This window comes from Schistocerca nitens, chromosome 8, assembly GCF_023898315.1.
Source record: "Schistocerca nitens isolate TAMUIC-IGC-003100 chromosome 8, iqSchNite1.1, whole genome shotgun sequence".
Taxonomy (NCBI): Eukaryota; Metazoa; Arthropoda; class Insecta; order Orthoptera; family Acrididae; genus Schistocerca; species Schistocerca nitens.
This window is the reverse complement of record NC_064621.1, coordinates 574,175,892-574,200,803: the sequence shown is the minus strand read 5'-3', so window position 1 is coordinate 574,200,803 and position 24,912 is coordinate 574,175,892. Positions and strand designations below refer to the sequence as shown.

General features: G+C 40.2%; 1 protein-coding gene and 1 non-coding gene across 3 annotated transcripts in view; one reads left to right on the top strand and one right to left on the bottom strand.

The window, feature by feature from the left end:
- LOC126198506 (uncharacterized) overlaps positions 1 to 24,912 on the top strand; it is a 111,323-nt gene that overhangs the window by 77,259 nt on the left and 9,152 nt on the right. The gene's annotated exons all lie outside the window — the stretch shown is intronic.
- On the bottom strand, positions 13,615 to 13,689 carry Trnar-gcg (transfer RNA arginine (anticodon GCG)). The gene has a single exon. It is a non-coding gene; the product is annotated as a tRNA-Arg (tRNA).

Sequence of the window (24,912 nt, the reverse complement as noted above, 5' to 3'; positions counted from 1 at the left end):
CCTTATCACAGATAAGACTGTCCTTAAGGCTTGTAAGCTTATATTTATTACAATAAATGACATACCTGAAATGTCACCACTCTCATTATTACGTCAGATAGGTAATGCACGTAGTAAGTTCGTCGTATTCATGATTTCTTCTACTACGTAACATAACGTACTTATTATTTAACACAAAATGACATTAAAAATTTAAGTTATTCACGAGGAGCTAGTTGAGAATATATATGATCTTCAAATGACACGACGAACCGTCTCGTTCTGCATATGGATTCAAACCCAGGTCATCCAGACTAAGCAAAAATTTCGTGACCGACGGAACCTAACGGGCATTCCTGATTCGGTATACAGAGAGTGATATACCTCGATTTTAGACAGTATCAGTTAGCAAATACCAACTTTAAATTACATAACGCAAACATTTGTAACGGTCACGAATTCCTACCCAGTACCTATTGTCCCTGTTAACGAACTGCGAGAGATGTTAAATATTGCTTCTTAACAAGTAACTTACTTGAAATGCCATGAGGTAAAGCTTTGTGTTGGACAGGGATTCGAACCCAGAAACTAATTGGATAGATATCGAAGCACAATCAACTGTGACATATCGCATTTTCTCGGCCGGAGCCAGATGTTTTTACTGAAATGACGAGACGAAACATTAATTTTTTCCTTCCCAGGACTCCAACCCTGCACCTTCTAGAGAAAACGAGCGTTAAATATGGGTTTGTTGCACGAGCGACATGTGAGGATGTTTGAACTAGAAATAATATGACGAAGAGTTCAGTGCTGACTGGGAATATAGCAGCACACATATCGTTGTTGACTACACGCAAAGAGACGTCAGCTACCGAATTTTTCTCCACCAGCACCTGGGAATAACATCTTGAACTTACAGTGATCTCGCAAATAGTTCTGTGTCTCACTGGGAGTCAAAAACGTCAAATATCGTTAGTGTTGACAACGAATGAAAATACATTAAAATTGAAATTATTATCCACCATCAGATAAGTGTTCTCATGCTAGATCTTGATAATACATAATGAGATCTTTAGTGCTGGGCCAGGATTCGAACCCATTCACGGGCAATATGTGGAGATGTTGAGGAATCTGCAGTTTTGAACAAACAACAAATTGTAGCCGAGCTGTATTGTCACGAAGGGAAAAAATTCCGCGTTAAGGGCGGTCTGACTTGCATTCCCAGTTGAGTACCAATTTTATCGACATACAGAAGCTCAGATAAAAGATGGAATAAGTGACCTGTGAGCCTACATAGCGTTTGTTTCGTCACTAGAAGTAAATAACTAGTATAAGAAAGATTACTGCCGATAGAGATTCTACATGTCGCCACGCCAGACTTTATTGTGGCTCAACCAAACGTAAACTTAGTAGAGAGGGAATATCATTTTTTATGTGAATTTCAGACCACAATGCCATTATATCTTCTTCACTAAGTGTAGCCAGAAGAGAATGGAATCTGTCTCTCCCTATCTACAATCACAGGCCGAAGTTAGAATCGAACCCACAATGCAGATATATGAACCTCTCATCAGCCCAACAGACCACCAAATCCAGTTCGGAGTGGCTTATTTTTCTATCATAACGCCGTTGTGCCACACTGGCTGAGAATTCTGACACAAAGGCTACGTGTATCAATTTGCAGCATGTTCAGTAAATTCATTTACTTGGTTGACTGAATCACCAAGAACTAGCTGCCTCAGCTATCCAGTGCATACATTCAACTTTATTTTGTAATCACCAAAATAAAATCACATAACTGCCACCAACACAGAACTGCCAACAGTGTAGGATGCAGAAATTTAAATAGGAAGTGTTCCTTTCCACTTGAGCTACAGTATTGCACTATCTGTTTGTTGAAAACGTCGTGCAGTGCAAAAGGAAAGGTATAACTGTTGCCTCTCATAAGTATTGACCAGGCCATATGCATTATCCCACAGCGCTGTGGAATGCAGAAGTTCTGGAGGATTTGTTGTTGACTTCTGGAGCTGTTACAGCTATGTGTCGGCTAGCAGTGTAATAGTAAATATCGCGCTCGGTAGATAAGATGTCGCGGGTTCGAGTACATTCACTGCTGTATTGTTATTTTTTTTAAACGCATTTCTGCTGTCTACTAAAGTTATCAATCAAATGGAACTTGTAACATAATTCCCTTCACTTCTCAACCGAAAATAGTCGTATGTGGAAAAAGGGCTAACTTCTGCGACATTTTGTTCATTTCAGGTTTAACAGACAGCCAGACAGTAGGTGCATCTCGAAACTTTTGTATTATGTATGGATAGAGCACATCGTGCCAAAGTACGTCGGAAAAGTATTTTCTACATTAGCTGTCGTCTGGTAGTGGCGTTTTATTCTTCTTCAAACCTTGTTTCAGAGCTTTAACTCAAAACAAGTTTTCTACAAGCATGTAATCAATAAAGTGCATGTGCATTTTCAGACTGTTATAGATAACATCAGAGAATTCGCATATTTCGTTGATGATTAATTTCTCTCTCATGTTTACTATTGTTTTAACAAAACTAAAGGAAAACTTACGAAAATTGTGAGCTGTATTATAAGAAATATAATAAAACTAACCACAATAACCTTATGTCGAAAGTCTGTTTCAATAAAACTGAGTATCTGTACACAAGCGTGCCTGTATCGACACGAATTGGTAAAATACTACTCACTTAGACTTTTATTGGGTCTGTGTTTAATTGGTATGCTGTGTCATACTCAAGAGGTATGCAAATGTGGAATTTCATAAATAAAGTTATCTATTCCTAAAAACCCAAAATTTGATTGTCAGCAGCGGAAAGAGGCGTTACCTGTTGTGCAGCATTGTGAGTTTTTCACCATGATCCGAAAGTATTTTCTTGATATTTCCTTAGCCATTTTTGATCTGACTGCTTGTAGCTCTTTCACAGAAGGGATAAAAATTTAACACTCAGTGCGACTGGAACTGCGAACCATAACAGACGCTGTTTCATAGCTCAGCACGTTACCACAGAGCTGGCGAAGAAATATGTGGCTCAGTTTCCTCTTACGAGACCAACAGTGGCTAGAACTTGTAAACCGCTATTTGAAGGACAATATTAGTTGCGATTTCCACGTGCAACGACTTTACTGGGCTGAAAACCATAAATTTACAATCTTTTGTTACACCTCAAGCGATAATAACTCAGATTATTCAATGGAAATGACAGGTAAAATCAAGTGAACTTGGAGACTTATTTCCACGCACACCATGAAGTAACTCGTCGATCACAGAGTTGCCAAACATACATAGCCTTGTTGCCAAATCTCAGTTACAATACTACCAGGAAGAAGACGAACCGATGTGATCCTACAGCGGGCTGGGAAGTGACCATAGCTGGTGTCTCCAAGTCGAGGCTGCAATGTCTTGGTATACGTAATGCATCTGATTGGCATTTCTGTATCTATGGTTAGGTACTGGAGCGTAGTTGCTAATAATACTCAGAACTGACTGCAAACTAAGCATCATAAATCAGTAACTCTTATAGTTGCTTTTGTATTTCTTTCGTAAGTGTACTAAAAACTGAGAAATTCATTCACAGATGTTTTCGTTCCTCGCCGATAGTCGAGCACAACAAACAAACAAAAATATTTGTGTGTGTGTGTGTGTGACAGAGGGAGAGGGAGAGAGTGTAAAAAATTGTAAAAAAATTGTTCGTGGTATGTAAAAAAAATCATTCATTAAAATGATACATTCCACATCATTACGAAATATCGTATTCATGATCTATGAAACAAGAATTAATCTTATGTAATCTAATCTAATCGTATCATATTGATGACTAGCCATGAAGAGTCATGAATTACCGAAGTTTTTGCCAATAGCAATAAACAAATCTAAACTTGAAAATAAAAGACGACAATTTTTGTAATAAACCGGGACTTCTGTCAAGACCCTTTCGTCCCTGTCAATTAACCACGAAAGATGTCTGATATACCTCTATTCTGAAGTAACAAAGTGTGCATGCATTTAAAGATGAAGTGCATGATGTGAAGTTCTGTGACAGAGATACGAACCCAACATGGTTCTTTCCCTGTCTACGGAATACTTTTTATGTTAATATCAAACAGCAGTAATTACTCGTAGATTACATTAAAACTAAAGTAAATGATGAAGACGTTAATTGATAACAAAAACGCGCTGCCTTTCTTCATTTACTTGCGCCTAGAAATAGCTATCGAGTACTGCCAAACCAAAAGGCAAGAGATCTTACTGCCTTCCGATATACGTCGCTGTCAGTTCTTCCATATAATTTGGTCGACATGACCTGTTTCAAGTTGTGTATGACAGACAATGTTTTAGAAAATCAATTGTTTTCCTTTGCAATAAACAGAAAGATTTTCATTCTAAGTATCCAAGTACATAATTTTCGCAATATTAGTTCAAATTTAATATTCGCTTCTATAATGTAGGAAAGTATTTCACAGTTGCAAAACTCGCATCCGACTCATTGACCTTACACTTAGTCGCTGACCATAAATTCTAGCTCAGAGTGACACCAGATTAAGTAACCTAATGTAGCGAAGACTGTTTGCCAGTGCTCTTTCTAACCGGGAATTACGCTATTCTCTCATTGGGCTCCATAAGTACACTGTAACAGTAATTTCAGTGCGTATGCAATGCATACGAATTAGAATTTAGTGGTGTTCTCTCTTCCACTTCTGTATACAATATGCCTGACCTAAACGAGCCCTTTGTCATTACAGGCCCTGGGCAGTGCAGCATCATACTGACAACAGTAATGTGCTTATACTGACAATCTGTTCGTTTTACCTGATTTTGTAATCATTTAAATAAAACAACATGACCTTCCAGTGGGAGACATTTCGTCCCTCTTTTCCTTCTGTGAAATTTGTTAGGAAGCTTTTTGCCTTCCAGCCAGCGGAATGCGGCAGAGTACGGCCGGTACACGATTCACAAACCACGATTTAGTGCCGTTAAGACGATTTCTTTAAACATTGTCGTAGGTGAAGGAATTTAGTTTCGTCTTAAATCGTCTCAATCAGTAATGTTCACAGACATCTCAAATAGGAGAAACCTCATTATCCAGGTACGAAGGTTTGAAAAAAAACTCCCACAGTTTGTGTCAGATTGATCTTTTCGTCCGATAGCACTGCGTAAGTATTTTGTCTATGAGGTATCACAAGTAGGGTTCCTGTAGCTGTGGGAATCGTTGGTTGAAAACGAGTTTAACACCAATGGGTACAGTACTGCTAAATATTACAAAATGATTATCAACCTAAGTCTGAGTTCATCCGAAAACTAAGGCGAATTTATAATATTGAAGGTAGACTGTGTATCCTTGTCTTCCTTGAGTGGGCATTGGAAGGCGTTTACACACACGTATACAATACTCTGAATACTTCGAACGCTATAGTTAACGTTGCTCTCATAAACTACTTTTGTTTTTTAATTCTTCTGGGTCTTCAGCGTGCAATATGTGTTGTAGATACAGTCTTAGAGCAAAACATTGACCGCCGTGTCGTTCACGCAAGGTGGGCAATACAGTCGTGCTCCTCTCACAATCCTATGTCCGGCTATATGCTCGATCTGGCAACATTGTAGACTGCGGCACTTCCCAGAGGAAGTTCTTGGGAAATTACTTCTATAGTGACCAAAAGGCATCACATGATCTTCAAGTACAGTGTTCCATCAGCGGTATGAAGAAAATGATAGTAATAATGACGGTAATAATCGAATTATCCGGTAATTTCACACTTCCCAGTGGATTTTCTCGAACTAAGAAATTTGCTGAATTTGTGAAAATTTCAAAATGGCTTCACTTCGAGCCAATGATGCCTATAAGAGTCTTTACATCCTGCTGACATAAGAATAGCGTAATCTCCGCTTTAGAAGCTTGCTTCTACTTAACCATTTAATAGACTCGCCTTTTTTTCCACCCTGACTAATTTTGTAAGCTAAGCACATCATCTGTTGCAGCACACTCCTGGGGCTGGGAAATGTGGCCACAATGGTCTTGCGGAAAGAACTATCACAGGTGCAATGCGTGGGTTCAGGCATTTACTTTTAAGAGGCATAAACAGATTTACTTTACCCCTGGTAACATCAAGAGAAAGGCGTTATAATCCAGAATCCGCATTAAACATCACGTTCCTTCATTACCAACTGGTCAGAGACGGTTTACATTGGGAAATTACATAGCGGAAGTCATGGTAAACAGAAATATAGTCGCAAATAAACTTATTTACATTAGAAAATTTTATTTTATTTGATGAACCGATAGCCATTTAAAGAAACAGGGCTCTTACTTTACTTGTACTTGATTGAAGTAGAGACGTTGAAAAATTTGGTGCTGGACTGTGATTCGAATTCGTATCTCCTCTTTAGAGGATCTGAATCTCTCGGAACAGTATAGTTCAATCATTTCGTTCCTTTTCTCAGGAGTGCAATCTTCTCTAGGTCTCCTCCAAAGGTAAGTATGTGGGTCCGAATCCGGATCCAGTACAAAAATATTCATAATTCTATTTCAAGCCCTATCACGTGCACACCGACCTGTTAGTGAAAATTAAGGTACATTTTTAATGTCTATTCATGTGTTGCCAACAATCGCAATAGGTGTCGTTATTTCTGGTCAAACACGCACACATATTACTATTGGTGAATAAGCAACTGATACTTAAGCTATATTCGTGGGTGCACGGTAGGTGTGCAGTTCGATTGTCGCTTAGGCACAAAAGTTTGTATCCTTTATTTAGATTCAAACACCTAGCAGCTGGTAAGAAAAACTGATACGAAACACTTGATCTTAGTCAGTTACTAATCCGATTACGTGTTGGGTTCGTATCCCCGTCTCAGAACTTCACATCATGCACTTCATCATTAAATGCATGCACACTTTGTTACTTCAGAATAGAGGTATATCAGACATCTTTCGTGGTTAGTTAACAGGGACGAAAGGGTCTTGAAAGAAGTCCCGATTTATTAAAAAAACTGTCGTCCTTTTTCTTCAAGTTTAGATTTGGTTACTAGTATTAGCAAAAATTTCGGTAATTCATAACTCTTCATGGCTAGTCATCAATATGATATGATTAGTTTAGATTACATTAGGTTAATTCTTGTTTAATAGATCATGAATACGATATTTCGTAATAATGTGGAATTTGTCATTTTAATGAATGATTTCTTTACACATAATGATTCAATTTCTTTACAATTTTTTACTCTCTCTCTCATTCTTTTTGATTTTTAACTCTCTCTCTCTGGAAGTACTGATTTATGATGCTTAGTTTGCAGCCAGTTCTGAGTATTATTAGCAACTACGCTCCAGTCCCTAAACATAGATACAGAAATGCCAATCAGACGCATTACGTATTCCAAGCCATTGCAGCCGCGACTTGGAGACACCAGCTATGGTCACTTCCCAGCCCGCTGTAGGATCACATCGGTTCGTCTTCTTCCTGGTAGTATTGTAACTGAGATTTGGCAACAAGGCTATGTATGTTTGGCAACTCTGTGATCGACGAGTTACTTCATGGTGTGCACGGAATTAAATCTCCAAGTTCACTTGATTTTACCCGTCATTTCCATTGAATAATCTGAGTTATTATCGCTTGAGGTGTAACAAAAGATTGTTAATTTACGGTTTCACAGCCCAGGAAAGTCGTTGCACGTGGAAATCGCAACTAATCTTGTCCTTCAAATAGCGGTTTACAAGTTCTAGCCACTGTTGGTCTCGTAAGAGGAAACTAAGCCACATATTTCTTCGCCAGCTCTGTGGTAACGTGCTGAGTTGTGAAACAGCGTCTGTTATGGTTCGCAGTTCCAGTCGCACTGAGTGTTAAATTTTTATCCCTTCTGTGAAAGAGCTACAAGCAGTCAGATCAAACATGGCTAAGGAAATATCAAGAAAATACTTTCGGATCATGGTGAAAAATTCACAATGCTGCACAACAGGTAACGCCTCTTTCCGCTGCTGACAAGCAAATTTTGTGTTTCTAGGAATACATAACCTTATTTATGAAATGCCACATTTGCATACCTCTTGAGTATGACACAGCATACCAATTAAACACAGACCCAATCAAAATCTAAGTGAGTACTATTTTACCAATTCGTGACGATAGAGGCACGCTTGTGAACAGATACTCAGTTTTATTGAAACAGACTTTCGACATAAGGTTATTGTGGTTAGTTTTATTATATTTCTTATAATACAACTCACAATTTTCGTAAGGTTTCCTTTAGTGTTGTTAAAACAATAGTAAACATGAGAGAGAAATTAATCATCAACGATATATGCGAATTCTCTGACGTTATCTATAACAGTCTGAAAATGCACATGCACTTTATTGATTACATGCTTGTAGAAAACTTGTTTTGAGTTAAAGCTCTGAAACATGGTTTGAAGAAGAATAAAACGCCACTACTAGACGACAGCTAATGTAGAAAATACTTTTCCGACGTACTTTGGCACGATGTGCTCTACCCATACATAATACAAAAGTTTCGAGATGCACCTACTGTTTGGCTGTCTGTTAAACCTGAAATGAACAAAATGTCGCAGAAGTTAGCCCTTTTTCCACATACGACTATTTTCGGTTGAGAAGTGAAGGGAATTATGTTACAAGTTCCATTTGATTGATAACTTTAGTAGACAGCAGAATTGCGTTAAAAAAAAGCAGTGCATAAACTCGAACTCGCGACATCTTATCTACCGAGCGCGATATTTACCATTACACTACTATCCGACACATAGCTGTAACAGCTCCAGAAGTCAAAAACACATCCTCCAGAACTTCTGGATTCCACAGCGCTGTGGGATAATGCATATGGCCAGGTCAATACTTATGAGAGACAACAGTTATACCTTTCCTTTTGCACTGCACGACGTTTTCAACAAACAGATAGCCCAACAGAGTACCTCAAGTGGAAAGGAACACTTCCTATTTAAATTTCTGCATCCTACTCTGCTGGCAGTTCTGTGTTAGTGGCAGTTATGTGATTTTATTTTGGTGATTACAAAATAAAGTTGAATGTATGCACTGGCTAGCCAAGGCAGCTAGTTCATGGTGATGCGGTCAACCAAGTAAATTAATTTACTGAACATGCTGCAAATTGATAAAGGGAGCCTCTGTGTCTGAAATCTCAGCCAGTGTGGCACAACGGCGTTATGATAGAAAAATGAGCCACTCTGAAGAGGATTTGGTGGTCTGTTGGGCTGATGAGAGGTTCATTTATATATGGTGCGTGTTATATTTCAATTTTAGATAGCAGATATTCCTTCTCTACCAAGTAGACGTTAGGTTGAGCCACAATGAAGTCTGGAGTGGCGACATGTAGAATCTCTATCGGCAGTAATCTTTCTTATACTAGTCATTTACTTCTAGTGGCGAAACAAACGCAATGTAGGCTCACAGGACACTTATTCCATCTTTTATCTGAGCTTCCGTATGTCGATAAAATTGGTTCTGAACTCGGAATGCAACTCAGACCGCCCTTAACGCGGAATTTGTTCGCTTCGTGACATATACAGCTTGGCTACAATTTGTTGTTTGTTCAAAACTGCAGATTCCTCAACATCTCCACACATTGCGCGTGAATGGGTTAGAATCCCGTCCCGGCACTAAAGATTTCATTATGTATTATCAAGATCTAGCATGAGAACGCCTATCTGCTGGTGGATAATAATTTCGATTTTAATGTATTTTCATTCGTTGTCAACACTAACGATATTTGACGTTTTTGACTCCCAGTGAGACGCAGAACTATTTGCGAGATCACTGTAAGTTCAAAATGTTATTCCCAGCTGCTGGTGCAGTAAAATTCGGTAGCAGATGTATCTTTGTGTGTAGTCACCAACGATATATGTGGGGCTCTATTCCCAGTCAGCACTGAACTCTTCGTCATATTATTTCTAGTTCAAACATCCTCACATGTCGCTGGTGCAACAAACCCATATTTAACGTTCGTTTTCTCTAGAATAAAACAGCGATAGGTGCCGGGTTGGAGTCCTGGGAAGAAAAAAATTAATGTTTCGTCTCGTCATTTCAGTTAAAACATTTAGCTCCGCCCGAGAAAATGCGATATGTCACAGTTGATTGTGCTTCGAAATCTATCCGATTAGGTTCTGGGTTCGAATCCCTGTCCAACACAAAGCTTTACCTCATGGCATTTCAAGTAAGTTACTTGTTAAGAAGCAATATTTAACACCTCTCGTAGTTCGTTAACAGGGACAATAGGTACTGGGTAGGAATTCGTGACCGTTACAAATGTTTGCGTTATGTAATTTAAAGTTGATATTTGTTAACTGATACTGTCTAAAATCGAGGTATATCACTTTCTGTGTACCGAATCAGGAATGACTGTTAGTTTCCGTTAGTCACGAAATCTTTGCTTAGTCTGCATGGCCTGGGTTTGAATCCATTTGCAGAACGAGACGGTTCGTCGTGTCATTTGAAGTTCATACAAATTCTCAACTAGCTGCTCGTGAATAACTTAAATTTTTAATGTCATTTTGTATTAAATAATAAGTAAGTTATGTTACTTTGAAGAAGAAATCATGATTACGACGAACTTACTACGTGCATTACCTATCTGACGTAATAATGAGAGTGGTGACATTTCAGGTATGTCATTTATTGTAATAAATGTGAGCTTACAAGCCTTAAGGACAGTCTTATCTGTGATAAGGTGTTGCCTGTTATTTGTAGTATCGTAGTATTGCTTTACATCTAGGGTTATTGCGATACAGAGCAGTGTTTTCTAGTGGTGACTTGTTGGTACCATTTTCAATAGTCAAACGACTGTACCAAGGAGCGATTAGAGGACCTGCTAGACAGCTGCGTTATGTGGGTTGCATGCGAATCAGGCGATGCAATTCAAGTCGTTTGGATACTTTTGAGCACTACTGTACCTTTGTGAACTTATAATTTCTGAGAACGCACGCTATTACAGCGTGATTACCTGTAAATACCACCTTAATGCAAAAAATTCTGAAAATGATGTCCGTCAACCTCAATGCATTTAGCAATACGTGTAGCGACATTCTTCTCAACAGCGAGTAGTTCGCCTTCCGTAATGTTCCCACATGCATTGACAATGCGCTGACACATGTTGTCAGGCGTTGTCTGTGAATCACGATAGCAAATATCGATCAACTTTCCCCACAAAAAGAAATCCGGGGACGTCAGATCCGGTGAACGTGCGGGCCATGGTATGGTGCTTCGACGACCAATCCATTGACCAATCCACCTGTCATGAAATATGCTATTGAATACCGCTTCAACCGCACGCGAGCTATTTTCTGGACATCCATCAAGTTGGAAGTACATCGCCATTCTATCATGCAGTGAAACATCTTGTAATAACATCGGTAGAACATTAGGTAGGAAATCAGGTACTTTGCACCATTTAGATTGCCATCGATAAAATGGGAGCCAATTATCCTTCCTCCCATAATGCGGCACCATACATTAACCCACCAAGGTCGCTATGTTCCACTTGTCTCAGCCATCGTGGATTTTCCGTTGCCCAATAGTGCATATTATGCCGGTTACGTTACCGCTGTTGGTGTATGGCGCTTCGTAGAACGCGAGCAAAAAAATCTGTCATCGTCCCATAAGTTCTCTTGTTCCCAGTGGTAGAACTGTACACGACGTTTATGTCGTCGCCATGCAGTTCCAGTTGCATAGAAAGATGGTACGGGTGAAATCGATGTTGATGTAGGATTCTCAACACCGTCGTTTTTGACATTCCCGATTCTCGCGCAGTTTGTCTGCTACTGACGTGCGGATTAGACACGACAGCAGCTGAAACACTTAATTGGGCATCATCATTTGTTGCAGGTCGTGGTTGACGTTTCACATGTGGCTGGCTACTTCCCGTTTCCTTAAAAAACGTAACTATCCGGCGAACGGTCCGGACACTTTGATGATGTCGTGCACGATACTGAGCAGCATACATAGTACACGCCCATTGGACATTTTGATCACAATAGCCATACATCAACACGATATCGACCGTTTCCGCAATTGGTAAACGGTCCATTTTAACACGGGTAATGTATCTCGAAGCAAATACCGTCCGCACGTACTTATACGTTTGTGACTAATGCAGCTCCATCTATCACAAAGCGAAAAAAATGGTCCAACTAAAACATTCATATTTCTTAACGTACTACAGGAATATGTAATTAAAAATGGGCTTTCCTACCTAAGAAAACGCAGTTGATATCCGTTTGACCTATGGCAGCGCCATCTAGCGGGCCAACCATAGCGCCATCTGGTTTCCCCGTTCAAGCTAGACGAGTTTCGTTCTTTGTAGTTTTTTCGTTTGATGCTTATTTCGTGAGATATTTAGCCCGGTCACTATCAATGGACCACCCCGTTTAAATGATCTAGTAGAAAGCGTCGAATGCTCTTTCAGGCAGGCTGTTCGCAGATGATGCAGTTGTCTATATCAAAGTAGCAACGCCTGAAGATAGTATGAATTTGCAGAAAGACCTGCAGACAATCGATGAATGGTGCAGGCTCTGGCAGTTGACCCTGAACGTAAATAATTTAACATATTGCGTATACAAAGGAATAGAAATCCACTAATGTACAGTTACACTGTTGATGACAAACAGCTGGACACAGCGTCTACCGTAGAATATCTGGGCTTGTCTATCCAGAGCTACCATAAGTGGAATGACCATATAAAGCAGATACTGGAAAAAGCAGACACCAGACTCCGTTTTATCGGAAGAATCTTAAGGAAATGTAACTCGCCCACGAAAGACGTGGCTTATAAGGCGCTTGTTCGCCAAGTTCTTGAATATTGTTCATCTATCTGGGATCTCTATCATGTAGGACTGATAGAGGAGATAGAGCAGATCCAACGAAGAACGGTGCGTTTCGTCACGGAATCGTTTAGCTGGCAAGAGAACGTTACGCGGATGCTAAACAAACTCCACTGGCAGACTTTACAATAGAGACGTTGTGCATCATGGAGAGTCACTATTGACATTTCGGGACAGCACTTGTCAGGAGGAGTCGGATAACATATTTCTTCCCCCCACAAACACCTCGCGTATTGACCATGAGAATTCGAGACATTAGAGCCAATACAGAAGCTTAGAGACAATCATTCTCCCCACGCAGTATTCGCTATTGGAACAGGGTTGCAGGGATCAGATACTGGTAGCAAAAGTACCCTCCACCACACACGATTATGTGGCTTGCGGCGTATGATGTAGATGTAGATGAACCGTACCAGAGGTGTTTTCGGCCTAAGTCTGGATAAAGGGAGGCTTAGTAAGTTTTAATACGCATAAGAACGTTTGTGAATAAAGTATTTAATTCTGGAACTGCATTCATTCGAAACACACATTCGTTTACGCAACATGTAACTGAGCCCTTTAACATAGAACCGAAGACAGTTTCATGTTCCAATGTAACAGAACAGGTAGTCATTCGCTATGCGTTACTGGCACAAGGCTTTGGAAATGTCTCCTCTAAGCGTCATTCTGTTCACTACATATTCGTAGTCTTACTAAAATAATGCCAGGGTCCAAAATGAGATTTTCACTCTTCAGAGGAGTTTGCGTTGATATGAAACTTCCTGGCAATTCAAAACTGTGTCCCGGACCGAGACTCGAACTCGGGACCTTTGCTTTTCGCGGGCAAGTGCTCTACCAACTGAGCTACCCAAGCACGACTCACGTATTACCACGGAAGATACTTTATAAATAAAAGCGAAATGCGTCTGGTGTAATCCTTTTTCATTAAATTGCAGTCAGTCCAAGACGGATAACCAACAGGGAGCTATCAGTTTGAAGGAACGGCCGAATAGAAAGTTATAACCAAAACTTGTTCCGTTACCTTTGACTGTGAAATACATGTAACAGCGCTTTTGTTGCTAAGATTGTAGGGTGGCAAGAATGAGATATGGTAGTCAGGGCCAAAACAAGAAAATCATTGTGTAGTAAATATGGGCTCTAAAATTCATATCTCAAGAGCTGAGAGCACGTGTTTATCTTCGATACTCTGAGGCACATTTCTTCTACTGCAAGCTCATTGGTTTTCTTAATTTTAGAGGACGTAGTATGGGCCAAAACAAGGAAGTCCTTTAAAAATGGGCTTTAAAATGCATGTCGTAAGAGCACTTTTTCAACAGAAGATATGTATTTCATAGTGTCGAAGATGAACAACCGATCATAGGCCTTACGGTATGTACTTTAGAGTCCTTCTTTCCCCGACATTATTTTCTTGTTTTGGTTCATACTACCACCTCTGAAATTTTCGTTTCCGCCAGTGTTAGCACCAGCATTGCCTTTACATGTTTGCAGACTAGGAGCCCTAACCTCAGATTGATACATTTATCTTCCTCCATCATCCCTAAAAGTTTGTAACATCATCCCGGTGTCATCATGTATAAACAAAGGAAACAGACGTATCCGCTTTAAACTTCATTCAACTTCGCGATAGTAACTACCTCTACGACTGTATAAGAAACTTTCTCCTCACATAATGATTCACTCATAGAGCATGCTTTCAAACTGATCGAATTTAACTGTTAGAATATGGCCAACGCAGACAATGTGCTGTGCCTCAGAAAAGCATCATGGGATATAGTTGACAACTATGTTCGAAAAGTAATCAGTAAAATCCTTTCAGGATACAAATGACAGCTATGGTACAGGAGTACCGCGACATGAGGTACTAGTGGTCGGAAGAGAATATTTACTTTTTTATAGATATGAACAACTTACTTCTTATAGGATCATCTTAAAAAAGTGCTGAAAGTGACGACTTCAACTCTAAGTGCATACATTATAATAACGCATAAAATATTTCCGCGCTCTCTGTAATATTCCTGTTACACACAATGTAATGAGGGGTGCTGTCAGAACTCAGTTTACCTGTTCCTCTCTTGTTTCTACTGGTATTGATACGCCAAAGACTTTAGGCAATCTCATATGAACAAACCCGTTGTGGACACATCACAATCGATTATGCATTGGTTTTCAACGCTTCATCAGCAGCTATTATGCAGAGACAAGGCCAGTTCACTAACGCCTACTTCACATTCATTGTTTCGTCAAGTTCTTACGCAACTTTCACTTCTGATCGTCTTTCCTTGTACCAAAAAATGAGTTTCTGATCGCAGACGGTCTGTACTGCATTGACCTAATTGTTTGTAGTAGTCCCTAGAACTGAGCCAGAGTAAGAAAATCAAAATAATTAATTACAGTGACGAGTAATAAACAGGAATAATGCGTAAGACAACAGCGTGAACATTCGAAATTTTTCACGAATCTGTTTACATTAACTCAATCCTTGCCCAGAGTCTAATTCTTACTTGACAGAGTATGGATGTGAGTTAATTGCAACATTTTCAGCTCTGGAAAACTAAATGCTTTATCATAAATCGACTGTCAATTTCTGCGCAAATTTCACTGAAGAATTCTTCTCAGCACATGAGCAAAATTTTACCTTGTTAAGGTTACTCGCCCCCCATGAACCATGGACCTTGCCGTTGGTGGGGAGGCTTGCGTGCCTCAGCGATACAGATGGCCGTACCGTAGGTGCAACCACAACGGAGGGGTATCTGTTGAGAGGCCAGACAAACATGTGGTTCCTGAAGAGGGGCAGCAGCCTTTTCAGTAGTTGCAGGGGCAACAGTCTGGATGATTGACTGATCTGGCCTTGTAACATTAACCAAAACGGCCTTGCTGTGCTGGTACTGCGAACGGCTGAAAGCAAGGGGAAACTACAGCCGTAATTTTTCCCGAGGACATGCAGCTCTACTGTATGATTAAATGATGATGGCGTCCTCTTGGGTAAAATATTCCGGAGGTAAAATAGTCCCCCATTCGGATCTCCGGGCGGGGACTACTCAAGAGGACGTCGTTATCAGGAGAAAGAAAACTGGCGTTCTACGGATCGGAGCGTGGAATGTCAGATCACTTAATCGGGCAGGTAGGTTAGAAAATTTGAAAAGGGAAATGGATAGGTTAAAGTTAGATATAGTGGGAATTAGTGAAGTTCGGTGGCAGGAGGAACAAGACTTTTGGTCTGGTGATTACAGGGTTATAAATACAAAATCAAATAGGGGTAATGCAGGAGTAGGTTTAATAATGAATAAAAAAATAGGAGTGCGGGTTAGCTACTACAAACAGCATAGTGAACGCATTATTGTGGCCAAGATAGACACAAAGTCCATGCCTACTACAGTAGTACAAGTTTATATGCCAACTAGCTCTGCAGATGATGAAGAAATTGATGAAATGTATGACGAGATAAAAGAAATTATTCAGGTAGTGAAGGGAGACGAAAATTTAATAGTCATGGGTGACTGGAATTCATCAGTAGGAAAAGGGAGAGAAGGAAACATAGTAGGTGAATATGGATTGGGGGGAAGGAATGAAAGAGGAAGCCGCCTTGTAGAATTTTGCACAGAGCATAGCTTAATCATAGCTAACACTTGGTTCAAGAATCATGAAAGGAGGCTGTATACATGGAAGAAGCCTGGAGATACTGACAGGTTTCAGATAGATTATATAATGGTAAGACAGAGATTTAGGAACCAGGTTTTAAATTGTAAGACATTTCCTGGGGCAGATGTGGATTCTGACCACAATCTATTGGTTATGAACTGCAGATTGAAACTGAAGAAACTGCAAAAAGGTGGGAATTTAAGGAGATGGGACCTGGATAAACTGAAAGAACCAGAGGTTGTAGAGAGTTTCAGGGAGAGCATAAGGGAACAATTGACAGGAATGGGGGAAAGAAATACAGTAGAAGAAGAATGGGTAGCTCTGAGGGATGAAGTAGTGAAGGCAGCAGACGATCAAGTAGGTAAAAAGACGAGGGCTAATAGAAATCCTTGGGTAACAGAAGAAATATTGAATTTAATTGATGAAAGGAGAAAGTATAAAAATGCAGTAAATGAAGCAGGCAAAAAGGAATACAAACGTCTCAAAAATGAAATCGACAGGAAGTGTAAAATGGCTAAGCAGGGATGGCTAGAGGACAAATGTAAGGATGTAGAGGCTTGTCTCACTAGGGGTAAGATAGATACTGCCTACAGGAAAATTAAAGAGACCTTTGGAGAGAAGAGAACCACTTGTATGAATATCAAGAGCTCAGATGGCAACCCAGTTCTAAGCACAGAGGGGAAGGCAGAAAGGTGGAAGGAGTATATAGAGGGTTTATACAAGGGCGATGTACTTGAGGACAATATTATGGAAATGGAAGAAGATGTAGATGAAGACGAAATGGGAGATAAGATACTGCGTGAAGAGTTTGACAGAGCACTGAAAGACCTGAGTCGAAACAAGGCCCCGGGAGTAGACAACATTCCATTAGAACTACTGATAGCCTCGGGAGAGCCAGTCATGACAAAACTCTACCATCTGGTGAGCACGATGCATGAGACAGGCGAAATACCCTCAGACTTCAAGAAGAATATAATAATTCCAATCCCAAAGAAAGCAGGTGTTGACAGATGTGAAAATTACCGAACTATCAGTTTAATAAGTCACAGCTGCAAAATACTAACGCGAATTCTTTACAGACGAATGGAAAAACTGGTAGAAGCGGACCTCGGGGAAGATCAGTTTGGATTCCGTAGAAATGTTGGAACACGTGAGGCAATACTGACCTTACGACTTATCTTGGAAGAAAGATTAAGAAAAGGCAAACCTACGTTTCTAGCATTTGTAGACTTAGAGAAAGCTTTTGACAATGTTGACTGGAATACTCTCTTTCAAATTCTGAAGGTGGCAGGGGTAAAATACAGGGAGCGAAAGGCTATTTACAATTTGTACAGAAACCAGATGGCAGTTATAAGAGTCGAGGGGCATGAAAGGGAAGCAGTGGTTGGGAAAGGAGTGAGACAGGGTTGTAGCCTCTCCCCGATGTTATTCAATCTGTATATTGAGCAAGCAGTAAAGGAAACAAAAGAAAAATTCGGAGTAGGTATTAAAATTCATGGAGAAGAAGTAAAAACTTTGAGGTTCGCCGATGACATTGTAATTCTGTCAGAGACAGCAAAGGACTTGGAAGAGCAGTTGAACGGAATGGACAGTGTCTTGAAAGGAGGATATAAGATGAACATCAACAAAAGCAAAACAAGGATAATGGAATGTGGTCGAATTAAGTCGGGTGATGCTGAGGGAATTAGATTAGGAAATGAGACACTTAAAGTAGTAAAGGAGTTTTGCTATTTAGGGAGTAAAATAACCGATGATGGTCGAAGTAGAGAGGATATAAAATGTAGACTGGCAATGGCAAGGAAAGCGTTTCTCAAGAAGAGAAATTTGTTAACATCGAGTATAGATTTAGGTGTCAGGAAGTCGTTTCTGAAAGCATTCGTATGGAGTGTAGCCATGTATGGAAGTGAGACATGGACGATAACTAGTTTGGACAAGAAGAGAATAGAAGCTTTCGAAATGTGGTGCTACAGAAGAATGCTGAAGATAAGATGGGTAGATCACGTAACTAATGAGGAGGTATTGAATAGGATTGGGGAGAAGAGAAGTTTGTGGCACAACTTGACTAGAAGAAGGGATCGGTTGGTAGGACATGTTTTGAGGCATCAAGGGATCACAAATTTAGCATTGGAGGGCAGCGTGGAGGGTAAAAATCGTAGAGGGAGACCAAGGGATGAATACACTAAGCAGATTCAGAAGGATGTAGGTTGCAGTAGGTACTGGGAGATGAAGAAGCTTGCACAGGATAGAGTAGCATGGAGAGCTGCATCAAACCAGTCTCAGGACTGAAGACCACACCACAACAAGGTTACTCGGTTGATATCCCGAGAATAATTCATAAATAGTAACAGACCTTAAATTTTTAAAGAAATAGTATAAAATCCTAATTGTTCCACGTAACGACGAGTGTGTCAAGACATTAAGGAAAATTTTATTTATTGCTTTCAAAGTTAGCACTTCAACAAGATGTGTTTAGTTTTCATTCTCTGTGTCTTAAATGAACGATGATTGAAATACTGTGTAAGCCTGAATAGAACTTTTAATGAAAATGGACATAATTTGGCTTTTAGATTTCAGAATGCTAATATAACAAAAGAGCAATTTCTAATAACACTTTAACAGTAAACACTGAGTACTTCAGAAACTAATTTTAGCCATTTTAATTAGTGTATTATTTATTTTCAAAACATAATGGATATACGAAGGAGCAGAGCAAGGATCAACGTTGGCTTTGAGCTACATAACCTGCAAGAAAATCTTGGAAGACTTGAAAGAAAATCAATTGTTTAAGAACCTTGTGTATCCGACCATAACTTCTGTCTCGATCTCTGTCCGTTACACCTGGTCAAATTAAACAATTTTGAAAGCCTTAATGAACGATGAAGAATGTTTCAAGTAACTTTCCGACAATATTCCTCCTATACCAAGGACAAGATCGAAATATGGCATGTTTGTTGATATTACATTGTTAGAACAGTACTCGAATTCACATTTGAATCAAAAGTGATGAAGCAGAACGGAGGCTCGGGAATTATTCAGTGACGTTCTTACTAAGTACTTGGGCAATAGAAGGAACCCACACTGTAATTCAGTGGTAGTCAATATAGTGCAAAAATTCGAGAAGGTAATATATTTGAGCGCCTTGAACAGTCAGATTCATTTTTTCTCCAAATGTTTTGGTGATATGATTTGAGGACATTCATCAGGACATCTGAGTGATGCTAAGAAGTTATCAGGTCCCCTGGAATGCTATTTTGGTGGTAAACTACTATTGGTCGCTTCATCAAAACATATATATAATTGGCAATTGGCCGGAAAGAAAGATGTACTAGATGATATTCAGGCTGTCGCAGTCGTCGTTTACATCCTTGATGGTTACTGTATTATTAGTATAAAACTGTTGTGTATGGGAGGTGTCACGGTCAAACATTTTGTCTTACTGGAAACTTCATCTGAGGCTATAAAGACGAAATCAGTTGATTTTCTATCTTAAAAAAAGGTCAGAAAACCGAAATGTTCACTCTAACTACGTGACAGTCGAGTCGTAGCCTGATACGACCGCTGTCAAAGATCTCAGAGAAGCATAAGGTCTCAAAGCAGCAAAGACTTGTTTTATGGAACTTGTACTGTAGAAAAGTTAGATTTCCGTCGTTTAACACTAAAGCCAACAACACGTCAAATTTCAATTTTTCTGTTCTGTTTAAGCTCGGCTGATTGAGTTTCTTAAAGCCTGAAAATCATCTAGCATCGTGTTTGTAGTCCCTGAGGATGCTATCCAGAATTAGCAGACGGAACGTTAGTCACTGAAATATGCCCTACACAATGTCCTAACTGTATTCAAATAGATATCGCCAAGGATCTATTTTAGAATAAAAAGTAGGTGAGAAAGAAAATATAAGCAAATGGACTCATGATTCCTGTGCAATAAAGAGATTTTTTAATCTTGAATAAAAAATTCGTTTATTATGAAAGCTACATTGCTCACCACTCAAACTCTATATGTTTTACTAATTTTCAATTACACAAGAAAATCTGATTACATGTATTTTCTCGTTGTAATGTGAAATTAATTTACGTGCCGTGTGACTCACATTCGTATTCGACTTTCACATGTGCGAATCTAAGAAAGCTGCCAGAGGTGTCACATGTCGTTGTGTGCTCAGCACATTAGCAGCTGGTTCTGCGTATTGAGAAGTAATTAAGTATCGCTTTGTATGCTGCCTTCACAGTGTAAATAGATGCCTCTGATACTAGACCACTCACGGAGAATCTTGAACAGAAGGTTCCTGGCAGATTAAAACTGTGAGCCGGACGGAGACTCGAACTCGGGACCTCTTCCTTTCGCGGACATGTGCTTTACCATGCAAGCTACCCAAGCACGCCTGACTAGCCGTCCTCACACCTTTACTTCCGCCAGTACCTCGTCTCCTACCTTCCAAACTTCACAGAAACTGGGTTCTCGGTCCGGCAAACTATTTTAATCTGCCAGGGATGTTTCATATCAGCGCACATTACGCTGCAGAGTGAAAATTTCATTCTAGTAAACTTTAACAGAGTCGTATTGAAGGGAGAAGCAGTCCCTGGTTGTCACATAACGACATCCCACACCGAACAACCTATGTAACCAAACATATATTCCTTTGATTTTTGAAATAATAGCATTTACTCTGCCCTCCGTGGAAACTGGAAATTAATTACTATTTAGATACATAGAAGGTTACCTGTTACCTAGAACAGTAAACTCCAATAATTTGTTTATACTTACCGTGCGGTAGTTATGGTTGGCAAGGAGAACAGTACGCAGCTTGTAGACCCCACACCCGAGTATTAAAAGAATCGAATGCCTATACATAAATTGTCGTATCTCCTGAACAATAACTCGCATAATGATACAACATGTCAGATACATTCCGTGATATACGTGGAAATCATCCGCAAAATGTGTTGCCAGTAAATGTAGTGGTAAAGAAGCAAAAAAATAAAACGTCATGCCTGAGGTTGCAAATTCACAACATGGGCGGCGAAAATGTAGAAAACGCAAAACTTTTTTGCTTTCATCATTTTGTAGGAAGTGTCAGCGAGAAAAAGTTTCGTGAAGGTTTGAACTACACATGAAGTATGTTAGAAGTAGCCACGAGTTCTAATAATACAAATATTGGATGAATGTGGTCTGGATATTTTACGCACCGTATGTGTTACCTCGACTCAAGACCTATCCCCATTTTATAGCTTTAATACATGACTCATTGTGTTAACCATTTAATGCAAGATTATACCTCTTATACGGAGATTATAACAGCATTTTAAAACTTTTAACTCGGTCAATAAATTTTTGTTGCCCCAGGAAGCCGTTAGATATGCAGCCCGCACGTGATGTTTGCCGCCGGTTAATCATTTAGTAATACAGATACTGCAGGTTCGAATCCTGCCTCTGGCATGGATGTGTGTGATGTCCTTAGGTTAGTTAGGTTTAAGTAGTTCTAAGTTCTAGGGCACTGATGACCACAGAAGTTAAGTCCCATAGTACTCAGAGCCATTTGAACTATTTTGAACAGTACTGCAATAATTACGAACGATAACCAACCAACACGTGAGTCAAAATATGTAACCTGAATTAAGTGTAAAACTTACTGGTCTCAGACTCATGTTCGATAGAGTGGGAGGCTTTTTATTCCAGGATTTTAGCTTTTCAGATTTAAGTTTATTCTTGTTACTGTTCGAAAATGTAAAATAAAAAATCAACAGAAAAACACTTGGCTAGGCTGAAAATAGAAGTCAGGAATCGACAAGAATTAACTAATAAAGGTGTCCAGTTCTTTTCCTGAGGCTCCAATCAGCGGCCAGAGTTCAAGTCCCTCTGAACGGAAATCGCAAATGAAAAACGTCAGACATGGACACAAGTAAGGAGTCTTGCAACATTCATCCATTTTCTTTTGTTACTGCACAGCATATTAGCAACGTTGTTGCCAGAGGACAGTGATGGACAAGACGTCATTTAGCAACGTCCCAGGTAAATTCGGTGGACTACAGGTCAAGCGAATAAGCGTAATACGAAGGTGGCAGACGCTGTTCTTGGAAGTAGGTTTGCACAGTCTTCATAAAGTGGACTGGTCATTGTCTGGACGTGTGGAATCGCTGTATGTGGACACAATCTCATGAAGTAGAACCTTTGCTGATCAGTCCGCATTCTTAGCTGAGTAGATACGTTCTTGCCTGCCCTGCAGCGGTATGGTTGGAGATTTTCTGCGCTCGTGGACTGAGTGTTGTGTTGTCCTCAGCATCATCACCGACATGGAAGTAGCTCAATGTGGCGTCACTGAAATAAGACTTGAAACTCGGCGATCGACCTTCCCCAAATGGGTCCTCACCCTCAACAAAGCCACACGATCATTTCATTTTTTTTGCCGTTGTAATAAAGGTGGAAAAAGTAATCCAACTGTAATCATTTCATTTCTGCTGATCAGACTGCCTTCAGTACAAGGCAATCGAGACATGTTCACTGACACGGAAAGTGGCTAGAATGATATACTCCGGTATGAAATGATATAAACAAAGAGTGTTCAGAAAACATTGCACTCTAGTACAGTGAACATATCGTAGCTAATGAAAATCGTGTCTAGCCAATACTCAAATCTGGGATGTCTGTTTATCCTCAGAATTTCTGAGCGATTGCCTGTGTGTATTGCGTATTGTGTATTGAACCGGGGACCTAGAAAAGAAGGAGAGGCTTCGTCCCGCCATGGCCCTCAGTGGTTCACAACCCCACAGCACGCCACACCAGTCCACCCTACCCACAGCCGCCCCACACCAAACCCAGGGTTATATGATAGCCGGTGCTTTAATTTCATCTCATTACACCTTGACAGCTTTCAGCTTTAGTGACTGCATTTATTTCAGTTCAATGAAATTAATTCAGTTTATTTGTATCCCTAATCCAGCCACAGTTCTCTACCATAACCTCTTCTCCAGAGGTGCTAACATTACACACCCACTGTGCGAATCTCTGGGTTCAGGTTGCGAAGGTTCAGTGATAATTAAGATCTTATTCGATGCCGGAGGCATGCTCAAATGGCCTAAGTTTAAGTCTACTGCTCGTGAAACGCGAGGTATATAGGTTTAGAGTTGGTCTGCAACAGGTTTTCATTAGCCGCGACATATGCCTTCGAGGACACCGTGAAATGTGACTAATTCTGTAACACAAAAGATCGCCTCTCTCCACGCTATTGAGGGCATTTAACGGCCTGTGGCGTTTTTAGTTTGTGGAAAGTGGACGACTATGGAATGACTTGCGTGCTATCCGTCCATCCCCCCAGAAGACACCGTTGAAGTGTCGACACAGACAGGTCCACAACCAATGCAAAGTTCCGTTGTCGATTCGTCTTACATACGACGAGTACAGATGTTTAATGCAATAGGAACAAGAACTAGATGTTCCAATAACCCGCTCAGATAACCCTCATGTGTCCAGTGGATCCACAGACTCAATACGCCACCTGTAATCTCACGTGCTGAGGATGTAGTGAATGACATTTACCAGCATGCTGGCTCTTGTTGTGTCTTCTCAGTTTCACTTTCTAGCTCGTTACTGATTTAGCAGGGCGTTCCCTTGTCGCATATAAGACGGCACTACTCTGATTCCGTCTCGATCTTCTTCCTCTAGCCTTAATTACTTGTTGCGGGTCCACTGTCATCCACGTCCTCCAGTATGGATATTGTCGAAACGTTGTTTCTGGGTATTCCAATTATCGTCAACTCTAGTGTATGGTTTAGATGGAGCGACGAAGAACTTCTTTTGTTACGTGACTTTCGTTAGCTACGGTATGTTTGTTACGTAATAAAGAATCGCTAATGACGACGTATACAGGGAGATTTCAGCTGCCCCTATTAACGTGTCTTATGTAAAGTGCAACGCCCTCCAATACCACGTGCTAGTTTTCATATTCTTTCGCTCGCTACGTGCAAACTAGGGTCCTGTATAAAAAAAAGACAGGACTTTTTTGTGCGAAAATTTTGCACTGCGATTTTATCTGCTAGAACCTGTAGTTTTCGAACTACGAGGTATGGCTAGAAAAAAACCGGACTAGTACTGGTGAAACAATAAAACGAATGCAATAAGGCTGAAAGTCGCGTGGCCTGTCACGTGACTCTCGCTCCGCCTACTGCTCGAGTTTCATCTGCCTCCTGCACTCAGTCTGCCCGTGGCGTCTGTTTTAAGTAATGACGTTTTGTCTGTGCGTCGGAAAATGTTGAGTGTACAGAAAGAACAGCGTGTTAACATCAAATTTTGTTTCAAACTAGGAAAATCTGCAAGTGAAACGTTTGTAATGTTACAACAAGTGTACGGCGATGATTGTTTATCGCGAACACAACTGTTTGAGTGGTTTAAACGATTTAAAGATGGCCGCGTAGACACCAGTGATGACACTCGCACTGGCAGACC